This window comes from Haliotis rufescens, unplaced genomic scaffold (genome assembly GCF_023055435.1).
Source record: "Haliotis rufescens isolate VD_foot unplaced genomic scaffold, xgHalRufe1.0.p SCAF_19, whole genome shotgun sequence".
Taxonomy (NCBI): Eukaryota; Metazoa; Mollusca; class Gastropoda; order Lepetellida; family Haliotidae; genus Haliotis; species Haliotis rufescens.
The window spans coordinates 4,635,567-4,656,548 of record NW_025963879.1 but is presented as its reverse complement, the minus strand read 5'-3'; the positions used below and the strand labels follow the sequence as shown (position 1 = coordinate 4,656,548).

Below are 20,982 nucleotides of genomic sequence, written 5' to 3'. Positions count from 1 at the left end.
CATGGGGACTTACAGTACCTTTGCTACCTGCATGGACCCCAGGATGATTTACATCATCCCTTCATCACCTGGCGATTCTATGCAAAGTTAGCCACAAGTATAAAATACAAATATTCTACGTTTAAAATAGTAGTAGGCAGAAATATTCTTTGAATGACATGGACTTACGATATCCTCTCAGGGACATTGTTACAAGGTGGGACATTTCCATATATATTAACTTGGGTATTCTGTAAGAGAATCTTAAGTATGTAATTGGAATATAATTTATTTCTGTGAATGCATGGTCCCTGTTCATTTCAAGCCATTCATATACGATTTGGACGATTCGCATTTGGACATTTTCTGTAAATTGGAAACTTAAGTAGCTAAGTGATGTATGAATTAAATGTTTTTAAGTGAATTCGTCCTTTACCTTCGGTGGTGCCGCCTGCAAATTCACCTTAACTACTAGCTGTACTAAAACATCTGAAACTCAACTTGAAATGGCAAAATTTGTCAAAATATCAAGCCTGCGTCCAAGAAATTGATTTGTATATTTGCTGAAATAAATAACATTTACATTATGATCAGTTTTTTTGCACAGCTTTATGGTTGCCATCTTGAATATGTTACACATAGGTCCATTTCATTCAAAGTTCTGAAATCGACTCGAGCATTATGCTGTGAACCTCTTATATGCATACAAAGTGAGTGATATCAGAGTTGTCAAGAAGTATTCTATATGATTGTCCAAAAGTAGATCAATAATCAGCCTACATCAAATTATGGTGTTTATATATGGTTTCCTATGGCATATAACACATCAAGGTCGGTGAATAACACACAAGATGACAAGCCAAATCCTGAGCATACATCTAAGCGTTGTTCCGATGTAGCTAAGCCGAGAATGCAATATTAGGTATCCTACTCTGACATTATAAGAGTAAATTTGTTCCAAATTGTGCAAAAGATTTTCACCTGGTAACATCACATGTTAAGTAAGTACTTCAAGAGATGTACTGGAACACGTGTTAGACGATTATAGTGGAATCAGGCACACGTACCTAGAACATATATCGGATTAAAGGTTTCTGCGAAAAAAAAGAAGTTTTGTCGGGATATATGACGTTCGATTTGCCATGGGTTGGTCCATATTCACTCAATACCAATTATTGATACCTCATTGGAGAGGTATTTATATATGGATTCCAGTGGTATATCACACTTGAAGATCAGTGGATCACTAGTGAGATGACAACCAAAACGTAATCATACCCCCAAGTGATATACGGCAAAACCGGGCGAAAACGCGATATAGGGTACCATACTTTGAAAGGCTGTAACAACAAGTTCGTCCCAACTTTTTTCTTGTTAACATTCAAAATCATGTTTAGTATGTTTATGGGCTTTAAAAAAATTAAGTGGGGTTTGGATGTGGGGGGGGTGCTCGTGGGTCATACCTAGCCCACGGCCTAGTTGGTCTGTGTCCCAGAACCAGGGTGTGTTGGTCTGTATCTCAGCACCAGGGTGTGTTGGTCTGTGTCCCAGCAGCAGGGTGTGTTGGTCTGTGTTGGTCTGTGTTGGTCTGTGTCCCAGCACCAGGATGTGTTGGTCTGTGTCCCAGCACCAGGGTGTGTTGGTCTGTGTCCCAGCACCAGGGTGTGTTGGTCTGTGTCCCAGCACCAGGGTGTGTTGGTCTGTATCTCTGCACCAGGGTGTGTTGGTCTGTGTCCCAGCACCAGGGTGTGTTGGTCTGTATCTCAGCACCAAGGTGTGTTGGTCTGTGTTGGTCTGTATCTCAGCACCAGGGTGTGTTGGTCTGTGTCCCAGCACCAGGGTGTGTTGGTCTGTATCTCAGCACCAAGGTGTGTTGGTCTGTGTTGGTCTGTATCTCAGCACCAGGGTGTGTTGGTCTGTGTCCCAGCACCAGGGTGTGTTTGTCTGTGTCCCAGCACCAGGGTGTGTTGGTCTGTGTTGGTCTGTGTCCCAGCACCAGGGTGTGTTGGTCTGTGTCCCAGCACCAGGGTGTGTTGGTCTGTGTCCCAGCACCAGGGTGTGTTGGTCTGTGTCCCAGCACCAGGGTGTGTTGGTCTGTGTTGGTCTGTGTCCCAGCACCAGGGTGTGTTGGTCTGTGTCCCAGCACCAGGGTGTGTTGGTCTGTGTCCCAGCACCAGGGTGTGTTGGTCTGTGTTGGTCTGTGTCCCAGCATCAGGGTGTGTTGGTCTGTGTTGGTCTGTGTCCCAGCACCAGGGTGTGTTGGTCTGTGTCCCAGCACCAGGGTGTGTTGGTCTGTGTCCCAGCACCAGGGTGTGTTGGTCTGTGTCCCAGCACCAGTGTGTGTTGGTCTGAGGCGGTCTTTGGCGGTCTGTGTCCCAGCCCCTGGATGTGTTGGTCTGTGTCCCAGCATCAGGGTGTGTTGGTCAATGAAATAAATAAAGCACTTCTGGAAGCAATGTGGTAAATTGTTGTCTTTTAGCATTTTCATAAATTTATCCTTTTATTTCCATGGACAAAAGAATCAATTAATGTGAAGACAAGAGATATGCATCTAGCAAAATCAACTTGATAATTTACTCCTATAGTTCCTGCTTTCACACCAGTGAAAATGACTACTAACAAATAGTTGAAACTTCTGACCGATTCTTAGTGAACTACTGGTATGGCAAATTAGGGGTAAATAGATCTGACTGACTTGTCAATGTAAATAAGGTCTTCAACTCATTATCAGTTCTACAATTCCAGAAAAGGTCAGTGTTATCAGAGGTCACATGACATTTGGATGTCACTCAAATGATCAAATTCTGTTCACAAGATAGAGAGGTAATAATTGATAATGAGGTCATGTTGTACCGTTACCATTATCTGACACATTTGTGGCTCCAGAGCCAAATCATTTGTCTGCCCATGGAAATGTTTTACATTTTTTAGTTTTCCCCTGAAACCACAAGACGTATGTGGTTGACATTTTGTATTGACAATTGCGTAGATTGATGCTCATGATGTCAATTGATTATTTACAGACCGCTGTCTCATAGCTGGAATATTGCTGAGTGCGGTGTTAAACAACAAACAAACAAATTAGATTGGCTTTATACCCTACTCACTAACTCATAAACCTATGGTTTATAGAATTGTCCAAACTTATGCTTATTGTATGAGGAGGCGGTTTGGATGCTTAGGCAACAGGGTTGATTGTGTGTCATCATACACCATAGCCCTTACATCTTGTGATATCACATATTAAACACTATAAAGCAAGGTTTTGCTATGTTTATGAAACAGACATTTTGTGTAGAACATTCCAGCAAAAGTGTTTGCAAAAGTTACAATGGGGATTCAAAGCCATGTTGAATTCCTTCATAGTTGTTATTGATGATTTGTACTGGGAATAACTTTGCAGTCACTATAACTATACAAGTCTTTATTTTCCCCCATTAAAAACTGTGTACAATATGCGCAATGGAGGGCTTCAGGTTTTCCTTCCTCTGTTTTACAAATCTCCAAGGAGAAATTGAAAGAATAGTGCAGTTATTCTATGTATTGTTACCATGGCCTGTTAAGGCTACTATGCATTGTACATACAATTGCCCAGTTACAATTCCTGCTTAAATAACAGCAAGCATTGTCGCTAGTAATTGCAGTGATCATGTTGACCAAGTGAGTGTTGCCCTGGTGTCTGGCTAATGTACACTGAGCTAATGACTGGCACAGGCATTGTTAGTCAGGATCTACAGTAATGCCAACAAATGGATCAATCAATCTTCAAACTCTTTACTCTCTAATCCATTCTCAATTGCACTAAGGGGACCCTGTAACTTCCCAGGAATACTGGAAGCTTTATCTCTTCACAACTCCAGGTATCATAAACAAATTTCTTTGGATGAAATCAAATTAAATAATGTTGATTTGATTTAGTTGGATGACAAGTGAGTGACTTGTTGTTGATGAAGGTATTGATTGCTGATATGCTTGTGAGATAACGCTAGCATCGGAAGCAGACTTCCTCCACAAACATCACAACGCACAGTTTGGTAATGATCTGAACTGGGAGGTTCAGTCACTGATACTCTACTGATACTCAATTTTATTGGGGGAGATTGCCTCAAGGACTATACAGAGGAAGACACCACTAATTAAATGTCAGGAAGAAGATTAGGAAGTAGAAGAAAATGGAACATAGGCATGCAATGAGGATATTGTGTGGACAGAAGTATTCTTCATGATTGAGACAGAAGGGTACTGCAAGACGGGGAGGGAAGGGTACTGCATGACGGGGAGGGAAGGATACTGCATGACGGGGAGGAAAGGGTGGGAAGGATACTGCATGACAGGGAGAGAAGGGTACTGCATGACGGGGAGGGAAGGGTACTGCATGACAGGGAGAGAAGGGTACTGCATGACGGGGAGGAAAGGGTACTGCATGACATGGAGGGAAGGGTACTGCATGACGGGGAGGGAAGGGTACTGCATGACGGGGAAGGAAGAGCACTGCATGACGGGGAGGGAAGGGCACTGCATGACAGGGAGGGAAGGGTACTGCATGACGGGGAGTGAAGGGCACTGCATGACGGGGAGGGAAGGGTACTGCATGACATGGAGGGAAGGGTACTGCATGACGGGGAGGGAAGGGCACTGCATGACGGGGAAGGAAGAGCACTGCATGACGGGGAGGGAAGGGCACTGCATGACAGGGAGGGAAGGGTACTGCATGACGGGGAGTGAAGGGCACTGCATGACGGGGAGGGAAGGGTACTGCATGACATGGAGGGAAGGGTACTGCATGACGGGGAGGGAAGGGTACTGCATGACGGGGAGGGAAGGGCACTGCATGACGGGGAAGGAAGGGCACTGCATGACGGGGAGGGAAGGGCACTGCATGACAGGGAGGGAAGGGCACTGCATGATGGGGAGTGAAGGGCACTGCATGACGGGGAGGGAAGGGTACTGCATGACGGGGAGGGAAGGGTTTACTAATTGGAGAGGTCAGAAGGGAGTACCAGATGGAGGATACAGGAGGCTACTGCATTGAGGGGTCAAGAGGGAGTACTAAATGGTGGGTACAGGAGGCTACTGCATTGAGGGACCAGGAAGGTGTACTAGATGGTGGGTACAGGAGGCTACTGCATTGAGGGACCAGGAAGGTGTACTAGATGGAGGATACAGAAGGCTACTGCATTGAGGGACCAGGAAGGTGTACTAGATGGTGGGTACAGAAGGCTACTGCATTGAGGGTCTGGGAAGGTGTACTAGATGGTGGGTACAGAAGGCTACTGCATTGAGGGTCTGGGAGGGTGTACTAAATGGAGGGTACTGGAGGCTACTGCATTGAGGGACCAGGAGGGTGTACTAGATGGTGGGTACAGAAGGCTTCTGCATTGAGGGACCAGGAGGGAGTACTAAATGGTGGGTACAGGAGGCTACTGCATTGAGGGACCAGGAAGGTGTACTAGATGGTGGGTACAGGAGGCTACTGCATTGAGGCACCAGGAAGGTGTACTAGATGGAGGATACAGAAGGCTACTGCATTGAGGGACCAGGAAGGTGTACTAGATGGTGGGTACAGAAGGCTACTGCATTGAGGGTCTGGGAGGGTGTACTAAATGGAGGGTACTGGAGGCTACTGCATTGAGGGACCAGGAAGGTGTAGTAGATGGAGGATACAGAAGGCTACTGCATTGAGGGAACAGGAGCGTGTACTAGTTGGTGGGTACAGAAGGCTACTGCATTGAGGGACCAGGAAGGTGTACTAGATGGTGGGTACAGAAGGCTTCTGCATTGAGGGACCAGGAGGGTGTACTAGATCGAGGGTACAGAAGGCTACTGCATTGAGGGACCAGGAAGGTGTAGTAGATGGAGGATACAGAAGGCTACTGCATTGAGGGACCAGGAAGGTGTACTAGATGGTGGGTACAGAAGGCTACTGCATTGAGGGACCAGGAAGGTGTACTAGATGGAGGATACAGAAGGCTACTGCATTGAGGGACCAGGAAGGTGTACTAGATGGAGGATACAGAAGGCTACTGTATTCAGGGACCAGGAGGGTGTACTAAATGCATGCATGAACATAACACTTCTATTATATCTTACCCATGAAAATCCATGCAACCCATCATGCTTGTTGTAAAAGGCGACTAATGGGATCGGGTGGTCAGGCTCGCTAACTTGGTTGATCATGTATCATCGTATCCCAATTGTGTTGATCGATGCTAATGTCAATCACTGGATTGTCTGTTCCAAACTCAGTTATTTACAGACTGCTGTCATATAGCTAGAATACAGCTGATTGCAGCATTAAACAAACAAACATACAAACAAACATACAAACAAATCTGGAATATCTATTGTCAACAACTTTTGGGTATGGGCACATAATTACTAATTTGAAATACACATTCACTTCTGTTTATTACTCCACATCCAACATTATACTCATGTCCTTGTTGACATTGTTGGCCAGAAGCCGTTTCCCTCCAGTTTCTGATTGTGACCAGTGAACTATGAATATCAAACGGTATCTTTGATTCCACTTCACCAACTAGAAGGTCAAAGCTGATGAGAAGTTAGTGCTGGATATTCTATTTTCTTTGGTGATTTAACAGTTGGTGTGCATTGCGTCTAGAAATATGAGAGGCGGAAGTGAGTTTGGCTTGCAGCATATGATGGGTAAGATAAAATGAGCATGTATTGATTACGACAAGGACATTCACTGACTTCACCATCATTTACCTGCCACCGTTAAAGATCAATACCATTAGTGCTATCTTCTATGTTGCACAGAAGATAACTTTCAGTTGCCGAGGACAATGTTTTTTTAAGGTTTTGCAGGTGACATTGTTATGTTCTGTATAATGGAGCATTATAGCTGTGTAATAAATTAACGCTAGCCTAGAAGCCCATGGACATTCTTACAAAAAAATATATTTTGAGTATTTCTGAGTTAATTTTCGCATTGTAAAAAAATAAGTTATAAATGGGGCAATAGAGAAGATGAACCTGTTGAATGTCTTCAGAGCGTAATGTCAGTGGTTAATGCAAAAACTGAAAAAAAGGAAACAGAATTGGAATAAACATGATAATACCAATTTTTTGCTTATCCTGCGTTACACCTCAATCCATCAACTGCTTACTTTTGACAAAAAAACAGCGCCTAGCTAGAAAAAAAGGTTGTTTCCACTTCAAGTCTACTTTTCTGTGGACCCATCGAAGCTGTGAAGTGATTGTCCGTAGTGTCTTCTCACCAAACAGACATGTTGTGTCTTGCCTTGGTCCTCAACGTTTGGCTTTAATTTTGTGGTTTGTCCTTTGCTTCCACGTTAAATTTCTTCTGCGACAGGTGGAGTATATCTTATTATTATGCTTGCATTTGTGTAATAATATGTGTTTATTCCACATGAAAAGACCTTAATTTTTTTTTTTCTTCCATGAAGAGTCACGTTTGACATTTATACACATAAAACTCTAATATTTTCAAGTCTGTTTTCAGTACAACTTCATTTCTTGCGTAACTTATGCTTGCGCGTTACAGTAACTTTTGTGGCCAAAAATCGGCTAAAGATCCTCATCCATGTTGTTTTGGATGAACGTATACTACAGCAATTCCGTCTGCACACAAGAAGGATGTCGGATTCGCGGGAAGCTTCCAGCCATCATTTCACAATTATCACCTGTCAACCCTCGACTTCGGGTTGAGCATTACCCATTGTTTCCAGGAGGGCCACCACCATGTACCACTGCACCAGACATGATTTAGCTTTGTTACCTGTTGGTAATTTTCAGGCATCCCTGGCCTCCACTGTGACAGTGACAGTTACGCCAGAGCAAGCGCCTTACAGCACTTCTACCAGGCATGTGCTGGCGCATACCTCGATCCCGTCAACATCTGTGAGCGCCTTATCCCAAGGGCTTATGCCGAGCACAGTGCCTATCAACACCTTACCGGGCTCATCCAAACCAACGACACTTCACATATTTTCTTGAGTATAGTGCCCACCAAAGTATGATGCGCATCCCCCTCTAGGAGATTCAGTATTTTTGTAAAAAAAATTTTCGAATATTATGTGCAGTTTACCCCTTCAGAAACTTGGTCAGTACAAATTTGAAATTTGAGATTAAAACATCACCAGACATGTTAATTTACCATTTAAATGGTATTTTCCATTCTGCTAGGCATTGTTTTACATGCAGACATTAAAATTACCTTGTGTAGTTTTCTGTATGTTTAGCCAGAAAAAGCAATCAGCTCTACACACGTTTTCTTGGAATCTACCAGGGTTTTTTCACATTTTCACAATTTGACCAGTCAACCTCAAGGCTCACACGCACTTGATCGCGAGAACTATTAGTTTACATGGAATTGTCAAACTACAACAAATATGACTTTTAACGAGTCAAAGTATGGCATTTATGATATATGTATCCATTCTCTGACAACTAAATAGCGGTAATCTGACCGTAGTTTCTGTAAATAACAGTGAGTTGTGAGATCTTCTGATCACTACACTCAATTTCACCGTAATTAATTTAAACAATATTAAAAGGAATCTTAAATAATAATGAGGGGTTAATTAATGATTAGGTTACAAACATAAGTCCAGATATACAATGAACACTTGAACCAGACAGTGTAATTACAAGACTACATTGCGTACAGATTTGTTGATATGGTATTTCTGGTGTTACATGCTCACGGTCTTTGCGTTGGGGGGAAAAAAACATGAAAAGTCATTATGGCTTGTATAATGCTCACCCCCTTCTACACAGCTGTGGGGTTTTTTTTGGAAAAAAGTGTGCACTATACTCAAGAAAATACCGTAAGATCACAGATGTCAGATTCGCCTTCACTGAGACGATCACCCAAAAAACCCTAGTCAGTTTGGCGTCTTCATCCCGAGCTATGGAGCAGGACTTATCATTCCCCCGTGGCAAATCCCAGGGCAGGAGCAGGGATAAGAGGGGAAAGCATTGACCCGTTGACTGGGAACCTCCACCCCTAGTCGTCCCAATCATCGACACCCCTGCAGGTGGGAGGCTAGGCCTTTTCTGGCAGAACTGAATCAGACTTGCAGATGCATTCATACTAAATGTACTGTGCTATGGCTATCGCTTGGACATAGCAGTAGACTCTCCATTAACCACATCTCCTACACCTTTGGTTCAACAAAGAAAGCAACATCAACTACTGGGATCCAACATAGACATCTTGCTCGAGAAGAAAGCCATTAGATTGTACACCAGGCTCTCTTCCATCTTTCTCGTACACAAGAAGAACTCAGACAAGATGGGGATGATTCACAATCTCTCCGTGTTCAACGAGCGCTACCTGGAGCATCCACCTTACTTCTGCCTCACAACCTTGAAACTGCTCTGGGCTGGTATCAATGCTTTCAATTCCCAGATCAGCCGGGACTTACTGGATGCTTACCTGCATGTACCCATCCATCCCTCTGGCCGCAGGTTTTGGAAGTTCCAGAGTTGGATGTCTTAGGAGGTATCTCCTAATCCGGGCTAGCCCCAAACTACACCTGTTCGTAGATGCCTCCCTTCAGGGGTGGTGTGCACATCTTCAAGACCAGACAGCCTCATGGCAGTGAACCGGTGCACAACGAACCTGGCACTCATTCTTGGCAATATCACATTGGCACGAGCGGCTGAGGAACACTCAACTCACGATGGTGCGCACTCTCACTCCATGCTTCAACAGATGTTCAGATTGTTTCATGTAGTGGATCATCTAGGACTACAATTCCTTGTTCAGTACATCCCTGGATGTCAGAACATTCTGGCAGATGCTTTATCCCAACCAGACAGGATAGCTCCCATGGAGTCGAAACTTCATCCAGGGGCGGTTCAATGCTTCGGTCAATCCAAATATCGTCCTTTTCGCAACACATAAGAACCACCAACTTATGACATATGTCTTACCAATTCCAGGTCCGTAGGCTTGGGCGGTAGACACATTCAGCATCCCCTGGGAAGGGCTAAAAGCCTACGCTTTTCTGCCTCCTGTACTACTTACCTGACATAGAAGGAATTGCGTGATAAGAAATCCTTTTTGTGGACATAGCATTATTGTTGTAGTAGGTATATCAACAACAAAATTTGTCAATTGAGCAAATTGTTTCCCCAAGACATGTCAGTAGGATGAGCAGGGTGATGTGGCCTTTGAAAAATGAACAAATTTGAGGAAAGTGCATTGATCAAGTACTAGCTGAAAAAGGGCTTAAGGAGATATATTGATTTATTTAAAACATGTTAAATAGTCATACAAAGTACAGTGGAGAAAAAGAAATGTAATCTGACTGAACATGCCATGTTGTGTTCCTTGCATCTTTCGGTGAGAGAGAGACTCAGACAACTTCCTTACAAAAATACATTGCATTCATTTTAAAAACTAATCTGTGACTGACTACCGTCGTCTAACAACTACAAAGGAGCATGCAAACTGACCAGATTACATGCTAAGGCAATGTATCTGATGCATTTCTGGTGTACATAAAATCACATGTTCAACTCATGGTCTTGCATACTGGAAACCCTTGTTTGATTATGCAGGAAAAGCCTCTCTTATTTTATTCACAACTAAAATTGAATAATCTCTCGTATGCACAGTATCTCTAAGCCATGAAATTAATATAAAACAGGTTAATACTCATCACCATCATGTATACAATATGCATCCTTTTTTATATATAAAAATCGGGCAACTGATATAAATAGCCATTGATTTATAAAATAACAAATATCATGGCCGCCTGTGGGTACAAATCTTAACGCAACAGGTTGATTATTTTTATCATCTGGTTGATTTTTATCAACATTCAGTAAATCAATCAATTCAGCTTTTCTCATTTGAGAATAACCTCTCAGCCCACTTTTTTTCGCTTGAGCTTTGAGTTCTCTAACAGTCTGGGGTTTGTTGTATTCCAAACCTAGTAAGGTAATCAATTCAGCTTTTCTCATTCGAGAATAACCATGTAGACCACATTGTTTTACCAAGGCCTTCAACTCTCTAACAAAAACCATTGTGGTTTAACTCTTTCATCACTGGCTGCCCCAGAGTTATGTCCCTTGAGACCCTGCAGTCCCTGACACTGACAAGGCCTGCACACTGGCCTCCCTGGCAGTATTATTGGAAAATCACACTATCATTTTTTATGCACTTTTTCTACCAGAAACTTGCTTTTAATATACATATATCATATACCATTGTAAAGAGGATTAAGTATACTGTAATATTCTTTGTTGTTATTGTCTCTAACCTTTGTTATTTTCTAATTACAGGTGTTTACAAGTGAAATAAAACTTGAAAACACTGAAAAAATGAAAACAGACAATGAATTTTGGCTCAAATTGTATTAAAAATCACAAAAATAAATCACAGATACAAGGTAAACATAACACAGTGGTCTTGTCATCTTGGACGGCACAGGTAATCCCAGGTATTACAGGTAAATTCTCTTCATGCACATCTGTAAACAAATAAACAAGTTTACAACTCTTGGTACTGACTATGTTTTCTATACTGATGTCACATATTACTTATGATACACTTACAGCCTCTTAGGTAAACTCGTTAACTCAGGTAAACTTGTTAACGCAGGTAAACTCGTTAACACAGGTAAAAACACAAATATTTGATTTATTTTGTTCTTTTTCAGGATTTGAAACAAAAATTAAGTATTTAAGTTTTTAAATAGTAATTTATCACATTACCTGAACATTGAACCACAGCTACTATAAGAATGACATCACAGAGAAGATATCACAGATTGATCTGAAAGGAGGGAAAGATTGTAAAAGGACTGAAAGATTGTAAATTCAAGTTCTGCAAATATACAAGTTGTGATAACAATTTACAATACACTGCTATTTACAATTGCATAATAAATTAAATCAGTACTTTATTACATCAATTAATAAATAAATAATTATTACAATTACTAAAATTTAAATTAAGATGTAAAAAACAAGAAAACAAACATGAATATGGAAATAAATTTTATTCAAATTGAGCGAAATATAAGGACATACGACAAACCGGCAAACTACAATTCGGATTGCGATCAGAAAATTAAATTTAAAAAAAAAGAAAAGAGATACGTCATGCCACTCACCTTTGTTGTTGTTGTGATCGCTCGTTCACGTGTAGGCTGCATTCTCATTCATCGCACTGATAATCTGTTCAAACACAGAATCATTGTAAAACAGTTGGAAAAAATCAATAGCACGATACTTCACTCAACGTGTCAATATATATTCTTGAGTCCGGTCGCCTCTTCAAAATCCCTCATGTCTCCACCGTTGTGGTCCCTCTGCCACTCCCATTCTTGAAAGTTGGCGGGGGGGGGACACCTCGTCGAAACCGTCAAAATCTTCACGAAAATATCCGCGAAATTCCCTCTCCCCTTCGCGTAAATTATTCAAATCAAACACATTATTATTCCCGATAGAGTCGTTGTTAGTCATCTGATCGCTATCCGAATCGTAGCTGGCCGCCATTACGCTAGATTTACGATTCAAGCGAGAAAAATACCTGTCGCGAAAACAGCAGACATTCGCGATTTTTGCGCCAAAAAGACTCGGAAATTCCATTGAATGACACACGAGAAAGGAAGTAGAAAGAGCGATTTTGTAAACACGGTCGTGCCGCCCGATTTATCGGGCAGCCATGTGTGGGGCTTGGACAGTAGCCGCCCGATTTTTCGGGCAGCCAGGTACTGGGACACGGTTTATGCTGCCCGATAAATCGGGCAGTCGGGGCGAAAGGGTTAATGGTATATACAAAATGAGTCAAATGTCTAAATGGTTATATTTCCATATATCTAAACACATTCTCCCAAACCTATTCCTCTCATTGATGTAATCTGTCTTCCTAGCATAAATAATCTGCTTCCTGACCCTATCAGCGACTCTATTAGCTCCACCGACCATCATCACATTTGATGCCATACTATATATGAAAAATTTTCAAATGTTTAATTACTTCATTATGTCTTCTGGGATAAGCCCTTGTTTGATTAGCATATCTTTTGTCGCCATTGCTAGGCCTACATCTAGAACCATCATACCGATATCATAACCATTAAAATCTAGCTTGGGTGGTGTGGCTTTAGTAATCATTATAGCTATACGGGCATAGCCACTGGCCAAGCCAATGGCCAAGCTGCTGACCACCGCTGACCACCGCTGACCACCGCTGAATGATACGTTGCGTTTACCAACATTTTACCATCTGTAACTGGAGTAGTCATTGCTTTATAACATTACTTGAGGGCTTAACTCTAACTGAACGCTAAGAACATTCCGTATCTATGATAAAACTCACAGCTTACTGCGCTTAAAGTGTGTTTATGAATGGGTCTTTCTCTAGAGATTTGCATAAATACATGCGATTTCTGCCGGGATAGGAAGAAACATACTAGCTACGACTGTGAATAGTTGTAACATATCCAAACCTATTGTTTTAGTCATGGTAGTTCCCAGTCTAGACTCGTAACGTGCGTACAGTTTTTTCATTTCTTCATCGGTCATGTTATCAATTTTTTCAGTGGTATAATTTTCGCCCAAATTTTGGGAACATTTTCTACCGGCTACCAAAGCCGTGAGTCTTTCTCTATGTTTATCTAAAGATTTATCTACCATAGGTTCTGGCCCATCTTGGAGCATTTGTTCGATAAGTTCATCACATTCCATAATGTAATACCCTAAGGAGATATTTAAGTCTAACATAATAAAATATTGCATATCCAATGCAGCCCAAAATAATAAACTGTTACAAAAGACTGAAGATTTCAAACCACATTGTACATAATAACCGCTAATGTTCAATTTATCACATTTTTGCTATATTTTTGCTAAATTTGCTATAATTTTGTTATAATTTTGCCATATTTTGCTCAGCAGTTGCTAAAGTTTGCTAATTAGTTGCTAAAGTTTGCTAAGCAGTTGCTAAAGTTTGCTAATTAGTTGCTAAAGTTTGCTAAGCAGTTGCATAAGCAGCTGGTTGATTGGTTTTTAATACGAGTTTACAGTGCTTCGTTTCCGCTTACAGTTTTCTGACTTTATCTCGTTCGAGCTTGGTAGAAATAACATCATTTTCGCGTAGACATTCCTCAAATGAATCTCGGTCTTTGCAATGAAACAGGGCTACCCATTTTGTTTGCACTCTGAGATCTTTGAGGACAGAGTTGTATTTTTGAGCTATGCTCCATATGTCGTTGGGAGAATGCTAAATATGAAAGCATATCTTTTTTTTTGGTAAGTTCTTTACTCGCGCTGCAATCGTCTATTATAAAAAGGGTTGATTCTCCTTTGTATTTTTCGTGAAATACTCGTAAACAGTGTTGTAAACGATCGCCCGGATCAACTTTGTACACCCAGGGATCATTCATATCCCAATCTCTCTCTAGGTATGTTTTATTAACGTTTATAGTCGGGCACAGAACAATAATATGGGTGAAAACATCCTGATAATGACTTTGTAAAATATCTAGAATAAAATCTTTTTTTCTGCAACCCGTTTGCCCACAGCTGATAGCGCAGTGCGGCACTAATCTTCCATTCTGTACAGTGATCGCTCGCTATTGCGCTCTTCGATAAAGCGCTACTTCGGTTATTACGCGCGGTAACGCATGGCTCCCAAAATTTATGTACACTTTTAATACTGAGAGTTTTACACAGACATGATTGTATTGTTGTTCGTTGTTTATTTGCACATAACGCTTCTCATTGCATAATCAACGGTTTATCGCTGAATGGAGTTCTAATAATCTGTTTGAAAACATCCGCGGCAGGTCCCGGAAATACGATTGTTCTACTAGTTAACTTTTCACACTATACATCCTTTGATCTTAGAAGCGCATGCATGCAATAAAAGAGAACCACAAGTGAAGATTATATTCTTAATTAGTGGGCAATCCAATTTAAGGCTAAACTGTCACACACATGTAGTTGCTGTCACAACACGGCGGTCATTCATTTCGTAATCGCGCTTTCGTAACATCGCCTGTTTTTTCCCCGTAGTTATAACAAGCGATTTCATTGGATTAAAATTTGTTTCTAATGACGCTTTCTTGCCGAAATCTGCTACAAGTTTCGTGATTGGTCAATTTTGAGCACGTGACCTCAGGCAGCCAATCAAGCTGTGATACAAAGCTCGTGTTTGATAAATTTCAGAAGTTAGCGAAAGATTTTTTGTTAAATCGTGTTATTCTAAATTTTAAGCAGGAAATCACGATATATATTAAAAATATGGAACTTCGCGAATGTATCGTGCTAGGTTACGAGCTGTGACAAAGATTTTTCATGCATATATTTTTGCATTAAACGTTGTGTCCGAGCCGAGAATTCAAGGCGACGAAAGCCGAGATGTCATTTGACTTACATTACACGCAATCGCACGAAACGATGGAAATAATAACTTAGATGTAAGTTTGATTACTTTTAGATATATTTTTGTTGATTTTATTTATCACTTTGTATAATATATTTAAAGATTTGCTTAAAATAGTCTTTATTTTGCTCTTTGACATGTTCGATGCGGACCCGTTGTCGAAATGTGTGTCCGAGAATTTTATTTTCAATAACATCGCGGGAAATAGTGAATAATTTTTTAATTTATTGATAAAAAATGATAAATTAGAATGGAATACGTATTTCAGACATTGTGAAATATGACAGATTTAATAAATGAATGATATTACAGGTAGATCTAGGTCCATAAAAATATATACTATTTTGACGTGACGTGAGATAAACACATATTGATGATTTGAGATTTGCCGAGCGCGCTCCCCCGCCTCGGCCTCGGTTAAACGGCTCATCGTCTATAACGCCCACCAATTATTTGGACCCCATTGGTAGCGCAATAGCGAGCGATCACTGTATATTACCGTATTTTCTTGAGTATAGTGTGCACCCATGTATAATGCGCACCCCCCTCTAGCGGATTCAGTATTTTGAAGAAAAAAAATTTGAATGTCAAGCGCAGAAAAAAATTACACCGTAGATCTACCCCTTCAGCGAATTCCGGTAAACGAACGGGTGATGAGAAACTTGGTCAGTACAATTTCGAAATTTACATCCGATTATTACATCTTGTTAACTAAGCCAGAAAAAGCAATCAGCTGTACACACGTTTTCTTGGAATCTACCGGTGAATCGGTCAAGACACACCTAATGATATAACTTTACAGGATTTTAATGCAAGGATGGGCAAAAATTGTATCTGAAACTATTTTTTTTTATCAGGAATAATATATCCCAATATCTTGTTAATTTAGTTGCAGCTTTTACTAAACATATTTTAAATAATAATAACCCTAAGCGAAGCAGCTGATCGCTATTGCCGGTTATTATTTTTCACATGGAACCAGTCTGACCACTCACCGTCAAGGCTCCCGTGCACGTGATTGCGTGATCGCGAGAACTACGTGTTGACATAAAATAGTCAAACTATAACAAATATGACTTTTAACGAGTCAAAGTATGGCATTTATGATATATGTATCCGTTCTCTGTCAACTAATGTTCGTTTCAATGCATAAATAGCAGTAATCTGACTGTGGTTGCTGTTAATAACGGTGAGTTGTGCGATCTTCCAATCGCTTCACACACGATTTCGCCGAAATTACTTAAAACAATATTAAAAGGAATTTTTAATAAAATTAAAGAAATAAGTTACATACATAAGTCCAGATATACAAAGAACACTTTTTATAGCCAGACAGTGTAATTACATGATTAATTTGCGTACTTCAGTATGGATTTGTTTACATGGTATTTCCGGTGTTACGTGCTCACGGTTATATCTTTCCATGGGGGAAAAAAACATCATTATTTCATGTATAATGCGCACCCCCTTCTACACAGCTGTGTTTTTTGGAAAAAAAGTCAAGAAAATACGATTAGTTGCGCGTCAATAATCATGTACAAATATATGTTTAATTTACCAGCCGCTTCGAAGAGCTTCGTTATCTGTATAGTAACACCCTCGCTGGCATTGTCTTTTCTCCACCCAATGCTGTGTAGTTGGTCATCGTCTGTGGTTCGCATGTCGAGCCATAGCGCATACTTTGTGGTAAGGAATTCAACCATCGATACATCCCCGAGAGACAGATCTTTCACGACTGCGTTAACTTCTGGGGTTCGTTTTATAGAAGGGAGTTTTTTAATCTCATCCCACTGTTGATATGCTCGCACGCCTTGACTATATAGTTGATTAGGCACGCCCTCGATAGTCAATTCTACTTTTGTAATCTTGGGGTTGTAGAACGCCTCGGTATCTCTTGCAAATGGTTCAGAGGGGTCTTCTAACAACATTAAAATACCCTTCAATGATCTCGCGGGGATGTTTAGATTGATATTCCATGTCTTATATCTTTTGTTCCTGGTGATCTTTCGGTGTCGAAGCACGTGATCGTACAAAATGGCTTAACTTCCGGTATACTGGTTACGAATTTGTCTGGCTAATTCAGGATCTGTTATCATATCATACTCCAGTGAGATATTGTAATGGAATAGCTAGTAGCATCTTCAGTGGCTTTGATTACTCTGCTGTAGTCATTAAAAGTGAGTTTGTATTCTAACCTATCGCCTAGGGATGCTTGATAGAAGTGCATGTGACTATCTAGAAATTCAAAGTCAAGTGGAATATGGAATCGATTACCTAATGCATCAGCAACAGCCTTTTCTTCTACGATGGTATTATCACCACTATCAGCACCCACATGCAGTCTCAATGTGTTCCTATTACAAATACCTTGGTACTTATTCAGCCGTTCTCCAGAGATCCATGTAACAGAAGTATACATCACTGTCGTCAATACTCAAAACCTCATAACCGCCAATTTTAATCGCAATTATCTTAACAATCGCATGACCTATGTTCTGAACGAGCTCTCTGTTAGCGTCGGAAGAAGTCAAACTAATTTTAAATGATAGTCGGGCAGTTCCTGGAACTAACACATCGTGAGCGCTTAGATTAGAAAAGCGAACCAGAAGCGTTTGATTCTGATCAATGGCACTCGGGTTATTAGTTATAGTTACAGACTGGCGAATTGCTTTGACCCCTAATGGATCCCGAAGTCTACGTTGTGGATTTAACTTGCGTCCGTATTGCGAAGACATTGTTTTTATTAAAATTATGTAATCTTATGTTGAATATAAAAATGGATGATTTTAATCTAGATAACATAACTGATACTAGTACAATCGAAGAGATACTGATGAAACCAGCTTTACGAATCTTAACGATGAACTTTTGAAACCAGCCGTTAATGATTATTATGATGCCTTAAAAGAAACTCCTATTGGTCGTGACTATTAAAAGTTTACGATAGATAGTAAAGGAATATTGCGACTGCGTGGCTCTCCGGATATTGATCTTATGAATTCTTGTACTCGTAAGCCCCTAGCCTTGTCTACGATAGCCAGTAAACATGGCATCAACTTTGTTCGTTATGAATTAGGTTTTGTAGACTACTCACAAGAAAAACTTTCTGCGAAGACTACTAAGGTTCTTCACACTGTGCGTACTGAACTCGGTGCCATAGATATAGATAATTTGGAAGAAAGCTCGAAGCTTGTCCATTGTATGGAACACCTAAACCATGGTTAAGTCCTTTAATACACCAATCTTTACTCGTAGAAACATTTAATTCCTGACTCATACGCGAACCTATTGTACGGATTATTACGGGAATTCCATGCTCGATCCTGTGTTAATGGGGCACTAATTTCTTTAAGTATACGTCTAATCTGATAGTACACATGAAATGATAAAACAGACTTATTTAGTTCAGATCCGGGGGCATAAAGAGATACACCACATCCTGTTGTTGCACACCATATGACAAAGTTTAACTGATTCTGCCAAAATTGCATTGGATTGTGGAACCAATCATACATCACTTTATCGCTATTTGCCGTGACCCTGTATTTTTCAAAGATATCAGGGAATTTAACTAAAAAATTGGCACCAAAGGCACTTACTAAAATCGACTGAATTGTAATGTAAGTTGATTTCATATTTAAGTTATGATATAGTATCTTTGTATATTTAATATGTATGTTACACTCCCAGGAATAACAAATGGCCAGTCTATTCAACTGCTTCATACTATCGATAACTCGGCTGGGCAACTTGAAGTCGCTCTATGCGATGTAACGTATTACCTGTGGTGGACCAATATAAGTGATGTGAGAGATAATAATAAAATATTTATAGGTGGAGAACGTCGCACTATATCTGATCGGTATTACAGCATATGCTCACTCAATGATGAAATTTTTAAGCTTTTTGGAGCTAGTCTCACACAAAATGAGTCGAATGGGGTGCTGATTTTAAGAACTGGAGAAAAGGATGTATTTCTTTTTAAGAACTTAGCATTTAATACACTTGGATCACCAAGAGAAGTTATATTGATCAGATTAGTACAACTGATAATATTCAACTCGAAAGTCCTTCAACTCTGCTAAGAGCTAGTCCAGTCAAAGATGTAAAATACAATAGTGGTAGGATGGAATCTTTCTCATCATTACAATATAAAAAGTTAAAGCGGGGTATTATTTCAGATCTCAAAATTTCTGCATTAGATGTAAAGCATCAACCTGTACATATAGGAGACTTGAGTGTAACACTCCATATTAAAAATAATGGTTGATTCATCAGGCCCTGGAACACATAACCTTAGACAATGTAATACAATTGCGCTTTCCGATCTTGGAGACACAGAAGGATTCGGTAAACCCGGTACTGTTGGCAAGTTATACGCTTTACACTTACAAGATAATGTATACAAGCCGAAAGAAGTTGTATTCACAGCTAATCTATGAGATTTAAGTGATGTCGACGTTAGTAGACTCAATAAAAACACTTCATACAATCTTACTCGCAATGATGATAATCAATGGACTATGGTCAAAGAAAAAATCGAGTGGCTACTAAATATAGTCATTAACCCACCTTATGTGATAATGGGTAAGGGACATCATTTAACTAAGATAATAAATAGTGGGATAGTACTCGGGGCTTATATCCCCTCAAAACGAAAGAGTGTGTTAGTCTCTCCCCTGCCAGAAAACGTAGGTCATGTTATTGAGTCGTTCAGCATTAATAAATGTTAGTTTAAATTTGGTTACTGAATTCAATGATATAAAAGATAACCTGAATACTATACCTGATTTTTCTACACTTATTATTGAAGTCTTGTTTGGAGATGCACCAGTAGATGCCTTTGAAATATTACCAGGTCTATCAGTTAAATGGCTTAAGAAACATGAGCGTCAACGTTGCAGTATTATTTATATGGGAAGTATCACCCGTTGCAACCCTTGAGGGGGTCCAATTTAATAAAGGTGGAAGCATTTCGCTTACTTGCCATATAATATACATTTAATAAGGTTGATGTATACTCTCAAAACATTTAAGCAGGACCATTTAAAGACTATTATATGATATAATAATATACATTATGGGTTTATATCCGGCGCTTGATGAAGCATCTGAAAAGATGGATACTGTTGGTGGATTTCGATTACATCAAATAAGCGACAGAAAACATCGAATAGAGAAGGAGAGCGAGTTGAGACTTGGATTGTATAAAAAGTATTGCAGAGCTGTGAATGCTCTCGACAGAGTTGACACTGCGCTTGTAACGGCTGGCATGGGACTCGGTGTGGCCGGTGTTGGTTTATTATCAACTATAATCGCCGCGCCTATTGTACTTGGTATGGAACTAGCAGCCGGAGTTTCAGGACTTGTAGGAATAGTGATAAAATTTTATTTCTCGTAAGTTGCAAAAGAAAACATGATAATATTCGGATACTCACCGAAGCAAAGTTGAACAGCATTGAGGATCATATTTCAACAGCACTGGCTGATTGTAAGATATCTGAGGATGAGTTTCGTTTAGTGTTGTCAGAACTAACCAAATACAACGCAATGAAGCAGGAGATTCGATCCATTTCTCGTAAGACCAGTGGTATTAGTGAAGATGAGAA

At 40.3% G+C, this 20,982-nt stretch overlaps 1 protein-coding gene and 1 long non-coding RNA gene across 3 annotated transcripts in view; one reads left to right on the top strand and one right to left on the bottom strand.

Annotated features, from left to right (window-relative positions):
• Positions 1 to 20,982, top strand: part of LOC124120787 (ATP-dependent RNA helicase DDX1-like) — a 386,841-nt gene that overhangs the window by 67,190 nt on the left and 298,669 nt on the right. The window lies entirely within an intron of this gene.
• Positions 11,401 to 13,736, bottom strand: LOC125381646. The gene is made up of 3 exons (XR_007221937.1): positions 12,096 to 13,736; positions 11,695 to 11,755; positions 11,401 to 11,450 (listed from the first exon to the last, which is right to left on the bottom strand). It is a non-coding gene; the product is annotated as an uncharacterized LOC125381646 (long non-coding RNA).